This window comes from Aptenodytes forsteri, unplaced genomic scaffold (assembly GCF_000699145.1).
Source record: "Aptenodytes forsteri isolate BGI_AS27 unplaced genomic scaffold, ASM69914v1 Scaffold278, whole genome shotgun sequence".
NCBI lineage: Eukaryota > Metazoa > Chordata > Aves > Sphenisciformes > Spheniscidae > Aptenodytes > Aptenodytes forsteri.
Genome location: NW_008795907.1, coordinates 2,305,161 through 2,323,984, shown reverse-complemented (window position 1 = coordinate 2,323,984; position 18,824 = coordinate 2,305,161).

The window sequence follows — 18,824 nt, the reverse complement described above, 5'->3', positions numbered from 1 at the left end:
TCAAACTTCATGTATTGATCTCTTTGAAAACTCCTAGTGACTGGCTGAGTCCAAGCCCCTCTGAATCCTAATGATAAACCACTCACTGACGTTGGCAAAACCAGGATTTCATCCTTGCTTTTTAAAAGAAAAGAACGATGTCCCAGCCTAACCAAAACATCAATAAGTGTTTAAGGCCAAGCTATCCCGTGGAAACAGTTTCCTCCCTTTATCTCCTCCTTCTCCATCCACAGGTACAGTTTTCTTTTAAAAGCCTCTGCAGGCTGCTGCAGCAATTTTGTAATTTGAGGCTAGAAGGAAACTGCAGTTTTCTAAAGGAATATAGAAGCAGTTTGATTAGAACATGGCAAACCTCCCAATAGCTTTTAAAACAGGTCTTAAACACTCAAAATAGTGTTAATATCACCTGATGGCACAGCTGGGACCTTGAGGGTCTGGATGACCATCCATCCATCCTTAGGTTTCCTTAAATTATCTTGATAACAGTAAAAAAGTTGGTAACATTGGAAGCCAGGGCTCAAACCTTTCAGACTCCAAGTCTTTTTTCACGTGTTCTTGCAATGAAGCACATTCACATTAAGACTAATATGGGAAAGTAAGCAGATGATGAAAATATACCTTAACCCTGGATTTTGTGGTGGTGGAATTTAATGAACTTTCATCCACAGTCCGGCTGAATGTGTGTGGGTCAGTGTGTGGGTCCCTTAGTCTGATCGCTTAGCTGGAGCACCTGTATTTGGCAAGTGGGCACGTCAGCAGAATCAATTCTGAACAGACTGTGTCATTTAAGGAATAAACTGGACTTCATGTCCTTCCCGTTCACTGATGCAACACGTGTTCCTTGGCCACCAAGTGGTGGCAGGAAATTTGTGAAGGATACAAAGTAAGGAGGGTGGAAGGAAGAAAGGTGCCACTTAAAACAGACAGATGGAATATTTCATATATTGAAAAAAGATGTCTGCTTTGTAGAAAACAGGCCATTAAGTATGTTTGTTATTTTTAGCCAATAATGCACTTGATGAAAGAGTGTTCTTGATAAGGAACAGCCTCTGATGGGAGGGAGGGAGCCAGGACCATGGCAGGTAGTTATTAAGGCCAGTTTGGCTGGCAGCTGTAAAAGTAAATAGTAGTGCTGCTCTTGGTTAACAAGCAGCAAATGGGGGGATAGCACAAAATTTCAGATCATTAAACAAATGGAAAGTTCACTCAACATCAAAGTGTGGTTTGGTGTTTTTTGTACTTTAAATAGTAGTGCTGCTCTTGGTTAACAAGCAGCAAATGGGGGGATAGCACAAAATTTCAGATCATTAAACAAATGGAAAGTTCACTCAACATCAAAGTGTGGTTTGGTGTTTAATTTGTACTTTAAAAAAAAAGGAAAAAAAAAAAAAGCTGGGACTAAATATTTCTGCAGGTCTTGTGCAGTCTCCATCAGACCTGCCTGGGAGCAAGACTGGTGTCATAGAGAGGAAGGTTTTGCTTAACTCCTCATTTGTCTGTATAGGTCTGCAGTGACATCTGTCTTCTTGGACATCATTTCTCCACCCAGGTTCCACCATTTCTGTAAAAAACTGTCATTCAGGGAGCTGGGGACACAAATCTGTTGCTCAGGCAAAGGGATTTGCAGCCATTGGATTACCCCAAAAGTATGCCTCAGTCAGGCATCATGCCCCCATATCCAGCCTATTTCCATTAGAAGGCAATGCAAGGACCACTGTCAGTCACATTGCCTAATTAGTGTATTATTGGAAACAGGATGACGTTGACAGAAAATAAAGGAAACCTTTAAAAATCAAAGGTTGAACAAAAGTGCAACTCTCATGGGGCTGTTTGTGGCTTCTACACGATTTGAATGTCACCCATACTCCTAAACTTAGGCTCATGTGGGCACAGACTGTGTGCTTGTCTCCTCTGCCCAGGGATGAATTTGAGTCCGTAGTCTTCACGTTTACCCATTCTAAGTGTGAACAGAAATTCTGTAATGTTCTCTTTATTGCAATCTAAAATAGAAGAAAGCTCATTATTTACGTACAGCATCAGACTTCCCCTTGATGTTACACAGGCATCTTTGTGCTCTTTCACTCATATTACATCTGTCTAACTGAGCTTCCACCCTCTAGTTCAACCTAGAGACTAACAAGGGGAGAAAATGGTAACGATGTTGTGTAACCTACAGAAAGACTGGTGAAAAAAAGTTTGTTATAAAGATGCTCTAGTACTTCAGGGAAAAGTAATTTTTTTTTTATAGCTTTTTGTAATGCAAATGTTCTGTAGCAAAGCCTGTGGAACCTTGTGTTATTAATCACCCTGAGTATCCAAACTTTCTTTTTTAAGACTGGGTCTTTTAGCTATTTGGAAAAACCCATAAATATGTGATTTCAAGGGGGGTGGGGGTGGACAGACTACTTGTATACAACACAGGAAAAAAGCCCTACAATTTAAAAAGAAAAAGAAAGGTAAAGACATTTGATTTCCCCTCACTGATCACACCTGTACAGAAAGATGGCCATCTGATTACTAGTGCTTTGAGATGGCTAGATCAGCCTGTGCTGGGGTTTTTTATTATTATTATCTTTTTTCCCTCTTCTCTCTCCTGCCTCTTGCGCATAACAGAGGTGAGGGAAATCATTCGAATAGAAATCCTAGCACTGGTAATAATCAAAGAACTATTTTGTTCTTATTTCAGAACCAGGTAAAAAAAATCATTGTTCTTTTTTTCCCCTGTTCTCTGCTCTTAATGTAATGCATTATGGCCACCTCTTATGTTCTTGTTCATTGTGGGGTAGATCATGATTTAGGTGATTGCAGGGGGTATCAGGAGTTCCCCCTTCTGCGCTCAGTGGATGCACACCAAGAAGGACAGGAGTCTCACAGCCACTTTAAGCCAGCAGCAATGTTTTATCTTCCTCTCCCAGCAGCAGAGAACTGCTGTGGGAATATTGCAAGGTTGCTCTCCTGGGCTCGGCTGGGTTGTTGCCACCCAGCCTACCAAGCCCGCTCTTGTGACTCATGTTCCTCAGATGACTCTTTTTTGCCTGTCTTCTGTCCCACTTCTCACACCCAAAATCACACTGCTTAGTGATTTTTTAATTGGAATGTCACACCTCATTTAGGTTTTCTTTCCAAGATAATGTAAAGTATTTGTGACTTTCTGTGATAAACAGAAGCCAAATAGGAGAATGGACTCTAGGTATCTGCTCATGTCATCAGCATACAGGCTTGAGTCTTATTTTCCATATTCTACCTTCCCCAAATATCGGTATTAAGAAGAACCTGAGGGCAGTTTGATTCAGGTGAGCCCCTAAAATACAGGTGTTTACTTAACCATTTGCAAACTTGCAAAACTTGTAAAAATCTTCCCTGCTTTGTTTTCCTCGTTTCCTTCATAGCCTCTAATTTTCCAAACTCCATCTACTCCAGTCCATGTGTCCCAAAGGTCCTTTATGCTTCCCACCACGCTCAGGTGCAGCAGATGAACCTTTCCTTTTCCCAGGCCCTGGCATGTCTGTGCTATCAAGTGTCCCACCATTCCCAGCGCTGCTGTCCCCTCTGCCAGCAGCATGCTGCTGCCCTGCCTGGCTACCCCTGCTCCATGGGTCAGAGCCAGGTTTGTCCCAAAACACTCTTGCTCTGGGGCAGGGTTGTGAGTCCAGCTGCTTTCCATATTTCCTATTTTATGACAGATAAACCTGTGAATAAATCTCATTGCATTTTCCCCAAGGTAGGGCAGCAGCTCTCCGGGGGCACCTGGGCAGCAGGAACAAGAGCGTGGCGCTGGCCAGGAGGGAGCATCCCCCAGCTGCACCCTGCTCCTCGCCTCTGGGGACACAGGCTTGGCCCGGCTTCTGATCACGTGTTTGCAGGGTCTCACAGTGAGCATAGGGGACTGTGCTGGGTCAGGCTGGATCTCTTGTGGAAGACGGAGAGGACAGACGTGCGTCCAGGTCCTCAGTGTGAGAGCTGTGGGAGAGGCCAAGACATGTGCGTGTACCTGTAGGAGTTCAGTCAGTTGGAGAGCTGGGTAGGGGGCCAGGAGGAAGTTGGGGAAGTTAGGCATAATCTGCAGAGGAATGAGAGGACTAGGCATGGCTAAGGAGGGGAGGGAGATGCACAGAGCAGAACGCATCTTCTATGGCTGCTTGGCCTCCTCTGCCTCTTCCTGCAAGGAGTGAGAGAGCCCACCCTGGAGCCACAGTGAGCTATGCTCCTGCGCTCCCTGTGTGGAGCAGGGCAGTTCATTTTGCTTTGGCATGCAGGTATTTGCCCTGGGTTTGTTTATTAACATTTTTTCTATTCTGTTATCAGTTGTGGTTACAAGCCAAAAGGAGCACTGCTGCGTCTGAGCAAGGCACAGAATTAATAGATGCGAGAGCAGCAGGTCCAGGAGATTCTGCTGAAATAATTATGCCCCAACATTTCCTACAGGATAGATTTGAGGAAGATGGTGGCAGCTGCTGTGGTTTGCAAGGAAGTTGAAAAGCTATTTGTGCAAATTCTTGGAGCTAAATTTAGTCTGTTAGGGCTGGGTTTGAGGCCACTCCTTCCCAGTCCCATTCCTAGTTCAGGACTGTGTTTATTATCTTTCAGCAACTGCACAGCAGTCAGCCCTAGGGACTGAAGAGAATAATCATTGTGTTTTGATCCTCAGCTCCTTTTCAGAGCTAATAAAAAAGTTAGCTGCTGGTTTATATAACAGTTTGGAAGCCCACACCATTCAAAGGTGTATTTCATTGGCACAGGTAATTAGCAAACATTACCCGAGCACTATAATTTGCTGTTTGTTTTCCCTCTGAAGCAAATAGATATAAATTGTTTAAAAGGGCAAACCTGTGCAAGAGAAAAGCATCCAGGCACCCAAACACCAGCTTCTAGCAATTAAGGAGATATTATTGGCATCAACAGGATTATTGTCATTTTTAAACTATGCAGCTGCTTGTGATTACAGTGCTTTCCCGGAAAGGCAGCTGATCACCAGCATGCCCAGCCAGCAGGCTCTGGGGCGGGCTGGGAATTGCTCACTGCTATGCTGAGATTGTTTATCTTGGAGGTCTCCGGCCGGGTTTATCTCTCAGTGCCTCGTTATCGCTGCTGGTACTTTCAAGTCAGCCTGTATGCCTTGAGCCCAAATTGAAGCCTGCCTGCCTGCATGCTGCAGTGGGTACAGCCAGATGAAACAGCTTTTTAAGTAGAAAGTTCCCGTTTGTCAAAACTGAAATTGTTTTGTAGGAATGCATCCCTTTCAGTGAATTTCTAGGAGGCTACGCAGCTTGTGACAGACTCTTGCTGGTCCCCACATGCCAGCCTGGCCCCTGGCCCCAGGACCTGGTGCTCCTCGAGGCTGTAGCACTCCTGACCCCAGAGCAGGACTGCCCTGGCTCCCCTGTCTGAACTTGTAGGGTCGCTCCACAATGGCTGGGCACAGTGCTGCCCTGGGAGAAGCAGACGGACAGAGGCCAAACCTCTGAAATCCCAAGCCTAGCCTTGGATTGTCTAACCTCCATTAAGCATTGGAGCCCCTATTTTACTGGGCTTGTGTCAGATTTTGACATCCAGAAACCAGGTCTCAGATAAGTCTTGGGATGTGCTTTCATTTTCAAAATTGAAAAAAGAAAGAAGTGGTTTATATGTGAAATTTATTGAGTTTTCTCTGCCGTGGGAGACATCAAAGCTTTTGTTCTGCAAGAGAATAATTTTTCTACTTTTAAAGCAGTTTTGGACATCACACTGAACAGACATTCCTGCTTTCAGCCAGCTGGCTGTTACTCTCTGGAGCTGTAGTGGGGTCACTGCCCCCTGCTCTGACACTGCCCCGCAGTTCTGCTCCCCAGTATAGAGGGGCAGAGCCCCTTTGCTGCTGCAGCAGAGCTACCCATGTGAGAGACTGTCACGAATGTTTATGCAGTTTTAGCTGAACTGAGAAAGAGACAATAAAACAGCCTCCAGCCTCATTTATAATTACCCAGTGGGAAGGAAATTAAAATGACAGTATTTAAGTTTTCGCTCTCTCCTGGTGACATTTAGACATGGGGTCACACTTGGCAAAGGCAAAGTAATCAGCCAAGTACAAAACCTCATACAGCCCCATTTCTTGTTGCAAAGCATTGCCAGTGGGCCATTCAGTCCCTCTTCTCCCTTATACAGGTATGCCATTCATTTTATTAGTCCCTTGTGAATTCTGTTGCAGACAATGACATAATTGAATTTAAACAAACTAGACTAGACTCTCCTATGGTCTAGTGAACATTTATGTCACTCAAGCACCAGGAGACCTCCGGAGGGGTTTGAGGTTTTGTTCTTTCTTTTCTTTCCTTAAATACTTCAAAAAAATAAATGTCAATGACATTTTCTGGAGTAAATAGTTCTAATGAAGCTGCACAGAGATTTGGGTGGTCATATGCTTTTTGCGTGCAACAAAGAAACAGGATTAGTTTTACCTGAAAGGCTGAGTCACGAAGCTCCCCACAGGCATCTCAGGAAATGCTAATTCTTCCTGACTCAGGTGGATAAAAGATTATGACACGAATGGTTACATTTAATGGAAATATCTCCTCTCCAGAGGGAATTTTTTTTTCTTACCTATAATGTAATATTAACAGATTAACAATCTGTTACTTAGATTGGGAGATCTGTATGTATATCATGTTATATGTTGCTCAGGTAATTGGGGATGGGGAGCAGGGGATGCTGTGGCTTTCACTTGTTCTGTGGAAAATTGCCAAAGTTGCTAGTGAAGTAGGGCTAAATTCTTGGCTGCGTAAATGTGTGTTTGCAATTTACAGCAGGAGAAATATGGCTGCCTTTAGCTGGCCTTGAGTTGAACTTTGATTTGAACAATTATTTTATGGAAAATAATGTAAATGGTGGGGAGCTTGGTCTTATGGGGCTTCTTGTCCACAGGCAGTTTTCATTGCCATCTGCAGTACTCAAAGGGCTTCTTTCTTATCCTCAGTAGTACAAAGACTAACATGAGTCTGCTCAATGGCTGAGATTGACCCTGAGCATGGAGAATCAATCCCAGACTGACTTCAGCTCAGAGCTGAAGCAGCCCAGAGACATAAACAACCTGTATGCCCTGTAACCTTGACCTCCTGGTAATTGTGGGATTCTTTCTAAAGAGTTCTTAAGCTTGTGCCAAAACCCCGCTGTAGGCAGGCACTAGACTATAGTAGGCTCCAAGGAGATGTTACAGTTAATCTTACATCTAGATTGTTAGAAGAGTTAGCATTTAAGAAGGTCTTGTGCTTTTTTCTTTCTTTTCTTTCTTTCTTTTTAATTTCACTGCAATAACCATCGTTAGATGGCTAAAACCAGGCATTAAGAATCACCTCCCTGTATGGTTTTGTTAGCTGAGGCCTTCTCCCTCCGCATTAAACATTCATGGTATTTAGAATAAATGTTGCATGCATTGTTCTGCTGAAATAAAAAGCAAACTTCCTTAGTGAAGTAATTAGAATGTGGGTCACAGGTTTTTATATAGCAAGTCAGACATTATTTAACTTTGCAGAAATCCTGTGCTAGGCCTTTTATCAAGAAAGTCCATTTGTTTTTAAAAATGCTTAATCAATAAATCCTAATTAAAATCATATGTCAGATAACTAGTAGTCCTTAAGATTTTGGTTTTATACCCAGGAGGGCTCTAGCTTGCTGGTGACTTAAGTGTATTTATTTACTGACTAGATCAATAGCCTGCTCAATAATTGTTTTTTGCCAAGGTTACAGGCATTTGGCTGGAAATAATTAGAACTGTTTCTGATGATGGATTTTTTTGAAACTTGCTGTAATACCTGAAGAAACTCCTGCCTGGGTGCCTTTGAGGCTCAGACAGAGCTGTGTTTAGTTCCATGTGCATCACAGTCCTCCTAGCCCTGTCTAATAAATAGATTCTATTTCATTTTCTATGACCTGGCTTCCAAAACTTGCCATCCACAGGGCCACAGTATGTGCCCTACAGCTGATATGTAGAATCATATCACATTTACAGCATTTCCAGTTTTATATTCAGTGATACTTGTCTGCAGTGGTCTGTGGGAAACGTTGAGGTTTGGTAGTGGGCTTTGATCCCAGAAACTTTGGAGCTTCTGGCTTACAGGTGAGGTCTGGATGGGGTCATACGGCATTGCAAGGACTTCAGGGGGGATAAAGATCTCCTCCTTCTTTCATTTATAATATTTCTTAGCTGCCCTGTGTGGGTCTTAATAAGGAGTGATTACACTGTTCCCTGGAGCCAACATACAGAAGATGGCAAAAGTGATTAAAAAGTAAGTACTGCTTTGAAGCAACATGTACTTTTGTCAGCAAGGATCAGGGTGAATAGTGAGGATGGCTGGCAAATCCCTGTAGTGCTGTCAGAATAAGGCCATCAGCAGCAGAGGTCTCAACTCTCCAAGGCCACTGTGAGGAGTGACAGACTGGCTATGAGAAGCATAAAAGGGGGAAGGGGAAACTGGAAAATCTAAATAGCAGCCAGTCTTTATTTTATGACAAAGGGGTTCTAATAAAGATTAGATGCTTCTCTGAACTGTAGTTCCAAAAACCTCTTCAAACCAGCAAAGCGACTAAGAACACATTTGGTTTAACCTTAAACACAGGAGTACTTCCATTTATTTTTTAGGGCTGGCTAATGTGCACTGGATTTTTTTTTTTCCTAGATAAGGTTCCTTCATTGTTAATTCCAAAGTACTTTGTCACTCAGTGAGGCTCACACTTGAGACCTCCTTCTATTGTCCTTGCAATATACTGGGTCAGCGAAGTCCCCTTTCTCTTCAGTGATTGCTGTGCAATGAATCTCCACTAGTCAGAGGTTGTTATGCTAGCACACGCCTTCATCGTGTTGCACAGCTCAGTAATAAATACATCTGACTTCTGCATCCCATCCTTTTCCCAGGGCATCTGTTTGCTTTTGTGCACGGAAACCAGCCATACATATTTATTACTGGGATGGAGCAATAATTAGGAAATTTTTCATTTGAATTATGCTTTTTACACTGTTGCTTGATGTTGTGCACAAATATATTGGGGAGTAAACACAACTTGATTGCAATGACAAGAAAAGAGAAGAAATATCTCTCTTCAGTAGGAATATGGTCTCAAAACTGATTATAGTGATAGTTTTTATCTTTCTTCATCCCTTTTCCCGTACGTTAAGACTCAAGTCATTGATGCAATATCCCAGAAATACCATTTCGGTTTATTCCCAGACAGCATCCTCAGCTGTGTATTTGGAACCACTTGCACATAAATTACAGGGAAAGCTTATAGGAGCATAAAGTATTTTCAGTAAAACCTAAAACCTTTGACTTTTAAGCTTGCTCATGACAAACATCCCAACTACGTAAAAACTAGAGCACATCCTCAAAGAACTGAATCTTTCAGTCTTCATAATCATTTAAAAAGAGAAAGATATCACAGATGGGATGGTTAGAAATGAGCATCCTCCTGAATGTGAATGTATCGTGGCATCCAAGCGAGTAGTTGACTTTCACAGGTTTAACCCTGCCTTTTAGTGTGTCCTTAATTAAAACTGGAGGGTAAAACATAGATTTTATGCTTAAAACATATAAATACATATATGAACACATATATTTATTCACACATTTATCTAAAGGAATTTACATAAAAATGTGTTTTCCAAAGGAAATCTTCAACAGGAAAAGCCACCAAGTTTTTGAATCATCTTTCCCTGACAATATCATAAACCTAAAGAACTACTTAGACTAAGTGCTTGCTTTTACATGGCTAAATTTAGGTAGGATGATTCACTCTTAATTTAAGAGCCAGATTTGCATAACAAGACAATGGCAGTCAAGCGTCTAAATGCCTAGACCAGATTTTACAGCTTCCTTACAACACAAAGTTGTCATTGATCTCAGTGCGACGTGAATTCTAGGAAATCAAACTCCATTTGTGAATACAAAGCGTGTTGCAAAGACACAGCCCTAAAGTTTAGTTTAAATCATAAGAACAACCATGTAGCATCAGATTGGTATTCCAAGTCTGAAAATGGACAATAGCATTTGCTTAAGGAAAGAGTATAAGAAGCAAGGGAAAATTGTGTGATCCTTCCCATGGCATAGCCTCCTAGCTCATCACGGTCGGCTGTTCAGGGATTTTTTGTACTCAAGGCTGCACCTAGACCATTTTATGCTTAGTAGCTACTGATGAGTCTGCCTTCCATGATTTTTTGAGCCCATTTGTGAACCTTTCTCACTTTGAACCCATTTGCACTTTTGATCTCTAATATTCTGTGGTGATGATTTCCACAGTGTAGTTAATAATTGCCCTCCTCAATGTCTGATGCCCGATAAAGGTCTGCTCAGTGGAAGAGACATGATGGGAACATAGTTAATACAACCTTGCTGGAATTAGATTGCCACAAAAACATACTAGGGCATCTTTAGTTGATTTATGGTGATTCTACAATATATAGGTCAAAAGCAATGCAAATCATTTTTCTAGAAGAAAAGGAAAGTAGAAATTGAACTTTATGTGCTTTGAATATGTGGCTAGTGTAGGGAGAGGCAGTCTTTCTTTCACTGATTTAGCTGAGTTAAATATTTTCTTTGAAGTGTTGCTTGGCATGTCTCAAGTTACAAGACTCTGTCATAAAAGCTAATGCAGCCAAACTATGCATCCACTGCCTGATGCTCCTTGCTTTCAAAGATGCTCAGGCATCCTCACGGGAGCATGCCTTGTAAAAGTGACACTTTCTCCAGTTAACCAGAAAATAGAAAACCAAGGACAACCCTTCCAAAACCAGCATCAATTTCACAGGATGACAACTTACGTATTTGGAAGGCATTGCTTTTTGCGTATCTGTAGGACTGACAAAGTCAAACTAATAAACAATCATAAATCAGCCTACAGATGATTTTTCATCTTTGCATTCTCTGGAACTACAGCTGGCTCGTTGGTAAACAACTGAGCTTTGATACAGTCGTGAGACCCTGTGCTTTTCAGCTCCCCAGGGACCAGCCAATGCACAGGCACTCTTGTTCTTGAAGTCTTCGGGTTTACTGCTTGGGTTCAAACAGTCTGTCTGGCAAAACTTTTCAGAAACTGGCTCCTTTCCTTCTTAAGGCATTAGCTTACCTTCAGATAATGTGTTCAAGGCCACAGTCTGAGCAGAACATCTCTAAACCATTCTCTGTATTTTAAACAACACAAGAGCTATGCATGAATCCTTGTCTCAGTTTCTTCCTTATTCAAATGCATCAGGGTTTGAATCATCCTCCAAGCAGACCAGGACATGTCCTCTCTGCTCCCGTCTCTTTCTGTGCAGCTTTGGGTTTGGCTTCAGGTTTCCATAATAGTAGTAGACCCTTTTGTAAAGACGGCTGGTCCACCCTCTCAAAAGAATTTGCTCTCACTTTTACTCTCAGGCTAGCAATTAAAGTTTTCTGTCAGGAGATTAGTTGCTCACTTGCCCACCTGAGATTTGCTCTGGGCAGTAGCCAGCTCTTTGAATAAAAATGTTTCCTTTTGACTATAAGCTTATCAAGGCTTTACAGCCCTCCACTGTGAGCCTTGTGCAAAGGGGGGCTGTCTCTCCTGGCACTGCCAGGGATTTCTGGCCAAACGGGTTTCCAGAGTATCTGATGGGGACATGGAGTGGTTTTTTGCACCCAAGGATGGCCGGCACAGGGCAAAGTGCAGAACAAAGTAGTGTAGTAGATGGAGGACAATGCATACATATGCATAAATATATAGTCACTGTTCAGACTTTCATTGGCATTCATTTCTTAAAAAAGAGCATCTGTTTCATAGCAGCAATTTTCTGTGATAACATTGCCAAGCATTTTTGTGCCAACTCATTTCTCAAAACTTAACCCTGCGCCATCCCGTTAAATGGACTGGGACAGTTCCTGTGAGCTCACACAGCACTAACGTAGGCTGGGCTAGAGTGAAGGTGTGGAGGGGAATAGCAAAAGGGAGTACACAGTATATACAACAACAAATGAATTCACTTGCTACCAAAAAGCAAAATGTAAAGAGCTTTTGCTGAGCAAGTGTAAGAAAGCATTTAGTACCTACTGCTTTTGAAGTCCAGATAAAAAAATACTATAAACATCCAGCTTCATGTCATTCTGGTCCAGCATCTGTTTCTTTGTCAGAGAAGTTGGATTTTCCCCTGAAATCTGTTCTTGTTACTGGGTTAGATCCTTTTCCAAGAAATATGTAGATGAGAGCACTAAAACTGTATGGATTTGTACCTGTCACAGAATAGGTGTTGTCCCAGTGAATTATCATTTATGGATACTGGGAAGATCTGAATAAACCTTAAGTCATCTCAGAAATAATAAGGGATATGCAGCCTGTGTCCTTTGTAACCTACTGTAGTGAGCTCAGCTACTACTTCTTGAAACTGAATATTCATGAAGTCATTAAATGAATAATTGGGATACATTTACACTTTATTACTGTTATGGGATAGCCTGGGCACCTTAATAAGATGCTGATGATTCATTTTGGCATGACAGTAAGAGAGTGCAGAGGGAATTTGTCAGTATGACTTGCTAATGCAAAAATAATTGTTCCATTTTCCAACTTTAATGTCAGGAAAGACAGTGATGCTTGAGAGTGAATCTGTCTAGTAGTCCCTTTCACTATGTATTAGAGATTTGTACAAAGCCAGTGCTCTGCAGCTTGCTGTTTCTATTTCTGCAGTAAATGAAGAACTGAGGAAGAGGAGGCAGAAATACACACACACACACCCCCAAACTCAGAAATGACTAAGAGCTCCTGTACGTTGCAGATCAATTCTGATGCACTTGATAAATGAGGAGGATTAGATAAGTAATCTGATTAGAATGTAATAGCGATGGAAGGAGCTTTCCATTACACTGAGGCCTTGACTCTCGAAATATAATGAAGCTTTTATGGGTCAATTTAATTATATTTGAGCTATACAAATATTTACCATGGCTACATCTTGAAAAGTTACATTCCTCTACTATAAATCAGCTCCATGAATATATCTGCTATAAAGCTATAAAAAGATTTATAAAGGTAGTAGAAATGAAAATTTAAATGAAAACTAGGTTTAAAACCTGCATTGACTCAATCCAGTGTGCTTATTTTTGTGATTTTTAATCATGGCCATCTCCCACATGGTGTCTGTCTGTTTACTAACATTGATGTCCTTGTTGCCATGAGGTGGGCTAGCTGGCATCGCAGAGCTTGCATTGTGCAGTGTGTTGAAGCTGAGGCTGACCTGTTCTCCCACTCAGGACCTGTGTTTGCCTCCAGAAGCTCACGGTGGGTCTGTGGCTCATTCCATGGGGTGATTGTAGAGGGTAAGAAAGATGCTACTGGAAGAAGATGGCCTTGGCAGTGTGTATGTATGTGAGGAGCTTCCGCAAGATCTGAGGGCTGTCAGAAAGAGGTGAACATAGCAGACATAACACTCGAATAAAGGCAGATGCAAGCCTCCAGGCAGCTCATATACAAGAATTTCCAGACCATGTACTCTACATCTGGCAGACGGTTCACATTATATGTCTTTGATAAATAGTGCTTATTAAAGAGTTAGAAATGTCTCCTTCCCCAGAGAAGCTGTTTCATACATTTTTCAATCTTTAAGCAAAATGAAAAAGTTTAATGAAAAAGCACCCATTCGGCCTCCCCTGATGAGCCTCCAGTCAAGATCTTCCTGAAGTACATAAATTCTTAATTTGCTGTAGATAATGTCAACCAGATGATAGTACCAGGAGCACAAGTGGAAATTAAAGAACAGCAGACTTGGAACAGAGGTTATTAAGCACTTTTTCATGAAGAGAAACATTAGTGTGTTGACTTAAGGCAAGGTTGTCAAGGCAAGAGAAGCCAACTGAGGTCACACAGAAAGACTTTAGATGGCCGCCTTCTGGAGCAGGTCAGCCATGCAGGTGTGTATGGGATAGGGTACAAAGCTCCCTTCCACTGGGTCCCAACGTGAAGTGTAGTAAAATACCCCTACGAGAATGAAAGCACACATTGCATTGTATCAGATCTACAAAGCAATGTCGCTTCTCAGAAAGGGGCAGGTAGCCGGCCTTGGTTCCCTATGGGTGAGAGGAATATCTCGTACACCTGAAGCACAGTGTGAGTTTCTTATATGAAGATTTTCAGGGATACAGAATGTGATTTTTACATTGAATTTGTCTACTTAGTGATGTTGAAAGCCTAAAATAATGGGTTCTTTTCATCTTCTCTTCTCCACTGTTGATGGTGTTTATGTGTGAAACAGCAGTGGTGATATACCAAATAAATCCAAGATTTGTGAAGTTTTTTAATCTCTATGGTTATGGAGAGAGGATCTGTACATTTTTTCTAGAATGTGAAAAAAATGGTGAAAAACACCTAGAATAAGATGTGTTTTAGTAAATGACTAAAAAAGCAGAAAATAATATTAAAAAAAAAAATCCTTCTTGTCATATAGTGAAGCTCATCAACAACACTTACATAGCTTTGCACAAGGATTTATCTCATCATCCCTCTTTTGTAGATGGGGAAGCTGAGGCTTAGAAGAAGAAAGCAACTTGCCAAGTTCAAATGATGAATGAGTGGATGAGCAGGGGATAGAGAGTAGGTCTTGATTCAGCACTCCATCCGGGAGGCCTCAGGCCAGAAGGAGAGAGCTGGAAATCAGCATTTCAACAATTAGAACACATGATATTTTTTCTTATATATTTAGGGAAAGGGCTAATTCTTTTCAGATGAATTTTTTGTAATTCTTTTTTCCCATGACATGAACGTTTCTATAGGGGACCAAGCAAAATATTCATTATGAAATATTTGATCTGAAACAAAACATCACATTTACTTTGTGTAAGCACTTACTGAAACAGCTTATTGAAATGAAAACTGGAACTTCTAACTTGCTTTGAAAAGAAATGTTCCAGCTTTTAGGAAAACTGTAGCATTTTGAGTCTTGCTTCCTGAGAAAGGATATCTTTTGCTGTATCCTGAGAAATGGCTGATTATGTGTGTGCCCACTGGTGGGCACAGACATGTGCCTGTCTGTCCTCAATCACTTTTGAACTGTGCATCTTTCAGTTGAGAAAATTTGACTGCTCTACCTACAATATATCAGTCAAGTGGGGAAATATGTTCCTTGTTTTTACATTTGGCAAAATAATGTCCGGTGCTGAATCCTGTGCCTGCTTGTTCCAACATCCTCCTTGTATTGCAGCTGAAATTAATCTTAAGGCAATCTCTACTATTTCCAAATGAAAAGAAAATCTTCATATTCTGCAAAATGCAGCTATTGATCTGGGTCTAACCAGAGAAATCCTTTTGAAATGAATTCCCAATAAAGCAATAAAACTTACTGCTTTAGTAAGTTTACAGTGCAAAACTTACTTGACAATGCAATAAAATATTATCTCAATCACGGAACAGATTCAAGGGTACTTGTTAAATGAGGCAGTGTTTCCTCTTTCCAGAAACTCCAGTGCCAATTTAGATACAAGCTTGTTCAAAAAATACAGTTTTGGTGCAAGGTTATCCTTGTGAGAAGTTTCCAGCAGGGACTGTAGAAGTAATTATTCTTTCTGGGCTATCAGTAATTTCTGCTGTAACTTCTCATGATGGCAGAAAGCTTCAGTACTGGAAAAAATTAGTGGATGAGATTGAATTTAGTTTAAAAATGTATATTAATAACTTTGAAGTGATCTTTCTGGAAAAATTAGGTTTGTCAACAATATACTTACATGTTAAAGAGAAATGTCCTAGCATTAGAAAGCTTATTACCATCGTCTGGATTTTTTAAATAAAATATTCATAAAGCCAGATCTGAATTTCAAAAAGAAAAATAGCCTTTAAATTCTGAAGTAATATATTCTCCCATCTCATTAAAAAGCAGAAATCTATCTTGGATCTTACATGCTCTTTCTCATTACAAGACTATTTATATAACAGTCTCATAGACATCAGCTCTTCTTTGGGCTTACAGCCCTTGAAAATCATATAAAATACCTTCCTCACAGTTTTAGCCTATATGTCTAATTTTTCATTATTTATGACATAAAACAGCTCGACTCTCAAGGTCACATTCCAAAGAAGTCAAAGCACATTTCTTTTTAGGTTTTGTTTTATCTCAGAATTCCAATCAGCTGAAAGAAACAACACCACAGAAAATACAGTGAAGGCAATCAAGAACATAATATGGTTTCGGTAAATGCTTTTCAAGGGTGGAGAGTTACTGAGGAGCTTTTTAGCTAACATTTTACTTTAATGGTACATTTAACTAATGCCAAATTGCAATGGGGCTCAAATGGAAGTCTGTGTGATGTGCATGTAACTACCCAAGAAATTCATTCTGACAGTTCTTTTTCCAAAAATACTCTAAGACAAAAGGAGACCTTGGAGCTCTCCCTGCTTTGTATTCTGAATCTGGCTTTCCCGGGTAGCGTGCCCAGGCATTAATCCCAGGAAAGGTTTCATATCAGTGCATTATTCCAGGAGAGCAGAGCAAAGCTCATGGTAAGCGAGGCAGGCAAAACCTACCCTGCAGTCACTGTCAGTTGTCAAATGTTTGCCACAGTGTACCAAATTTTAGCCCTGTTTACAGTTTGAACCTGCAGGCAACTGCATATGTTTCTGTGACAGCTGGAGGAGGACAGAGGACATGAAGTCGGTGTATGGTAAGGGCTGCCTTTTAGGAACGGCTCTACACTTTCCACTCACGCTCTATAGTCTCGTAAAGGCAGAATTAAATAGAAAAAGAACTATGTAACATTCTGTGGAGTTTTGGAAATTTGTATCAGAGATGTAAATTGGCTTGCGCATGAAGTATATGCTTGATACATGCTAAGGGTTTGTTTAGCCAAGGTAGAGCTGTGACATTTCCGAACATACTCACATCAGTAGCCATCACTCTGCCCGTTCAATGCAGAGGGTGCTACAGTTTCCCTGGAACATCCTCCAGACTCCATGCATTTCCTTGTAAACCAGACCAAGACACATTTCACTGCACACCAGGAACAGGCACTTGTGTCTCCTGCATGACTTCTCACAACAGGACGGAGCCATCCCTTCTCCCCAGGCCCTCTGATCCTGTCACTGCTGGCCAGACGTATGGGCTTCCATTCAGAGCAGGTTTTGCACTGTGTTCATACAGCGAAGTCAAGCATGGTGACTGATGGTCTCAGTGCTGCCACAACACAAATCATAAAGAAAGAAATGGTAATAGGAAGGGCCAAGCATCACACTTGCATTCAGCACTCTCCAAAGAACAGGAACTAGTTAGACACGAGACATTCTTCCAAGGTCCTAGAGTGTCTAAAGCCATATGTCACTGTACACCCAGTGATGATGATACTGGTAGCAATGTGCCAGAAAAAAAGTCATCCTAATTCTTAGACATTAGAGATTGGTTTAAACCTTAGGCATGGCCCGTGGTATAATTTCTAAAACAAATAATTAGATAAATAAATAAATGAATAAATAAATTAAATCTGATGTTGTTCTCATCCCTATAAATACCCCATTCCTCTCTTCCTGTTAAAATTTTATGCTAGCATAAGAATGCGTTGTGGACTGCTGGCAAAAATGCTAAATATTCAAAATTACCTGGTTGTATATTTATGGCTTAGAACACTGTATGATTTATGCCATCTATTATCCACTTAAAGGCTTCATCATTTATTTGTTTGTCTCTTTTACTTTCTAGTCTGAGAAGGGCACAAGAATGGTACCACAGTAAAGAGGGATGCCCTTCCTTCATCTTACAGAATTCTCTGGCCTGGGCTGTGTCTGCAGAGCTGAGCCAGATTCTTCCCTTGCTGAACGTAGGCCTGCAGCTCTTCTAATGACTTGCATCACGGGTACTCAGTGGAAATTAGATGAGAATTTGGCCATTGCATCCGAGTGCTTCGCATCTATCTTTTCTGATAATGTTATTACTTTAATACAAGGGGTATATTGCAGTTCAACACCTTATCTTCAGAAAAATTCCCACAACACTTCACGGCATAGTTATGCGCTACTGCTGCCCATAATTCACCAGTGTCCTACTAAACACCTGCTAATGGGATTGCTTTGGATTTAAATTCAAAACAGGTCCTTTACTTCTGCTACTCATCAGTGATAGCCCACGCTTATGGGAAAGAAACCAAATACATCTTATGTGAGAAAAACAAAGCATATGATGCTAGGACAACTTTATGGAGACATCAAGCTCGGTGACTCTTGAACAATTCATTCCTCCATCTACTTAAAAATCTGTTTTCAGTGTATTACATGTATATCTCAGGTGTTTGAGAGTACTCTTGTGAGTTCATCCCAAAGCCTGTAGTTCCCATGCCATGTGCCATATATGCTTGTTCTAGTTACAAGTGTCCCAGTTTTGTATCTCAGTACAGAATGTCTAGTCCTCATTAACTGAGATTGCCTTAATTTTGCATATTTTTTGTCTAGAACCACCACTTTTTTGCCATAGGCTAAATCCTGACCTCACTGAGCATCCTTTATGTTTGCAACAGCCAGGTCTTGTGTATCTTCCTTTAAAACAAACATTACACCTTCCTTCAGCTTCATCCTTGCTGTGTGTACAAATCCTGCTGAACAGGTGGTTACTGATTTCACCATGAGAACAGTTCCTTGATAGCCTTTATTCTCCCCTTCCTGTAACATACCATGGCAAGAGGTCCTGAGTTTGCAAAGCCAGCTGCTGCCAGCTTTGTATTATATGCACAGCACTTGTATAAGTGTCATCGGCCAAAGCCCTGTTTGTCGTCTTCAGCCTTGCACAGGGGAACTGGCGGCCTCAAAAGCCTTGTTTCTTAATCATCTCTCTTCCACGTCTTGTTCTGAAATGAACCATACGGGTTCAACAGGGTTCCTAT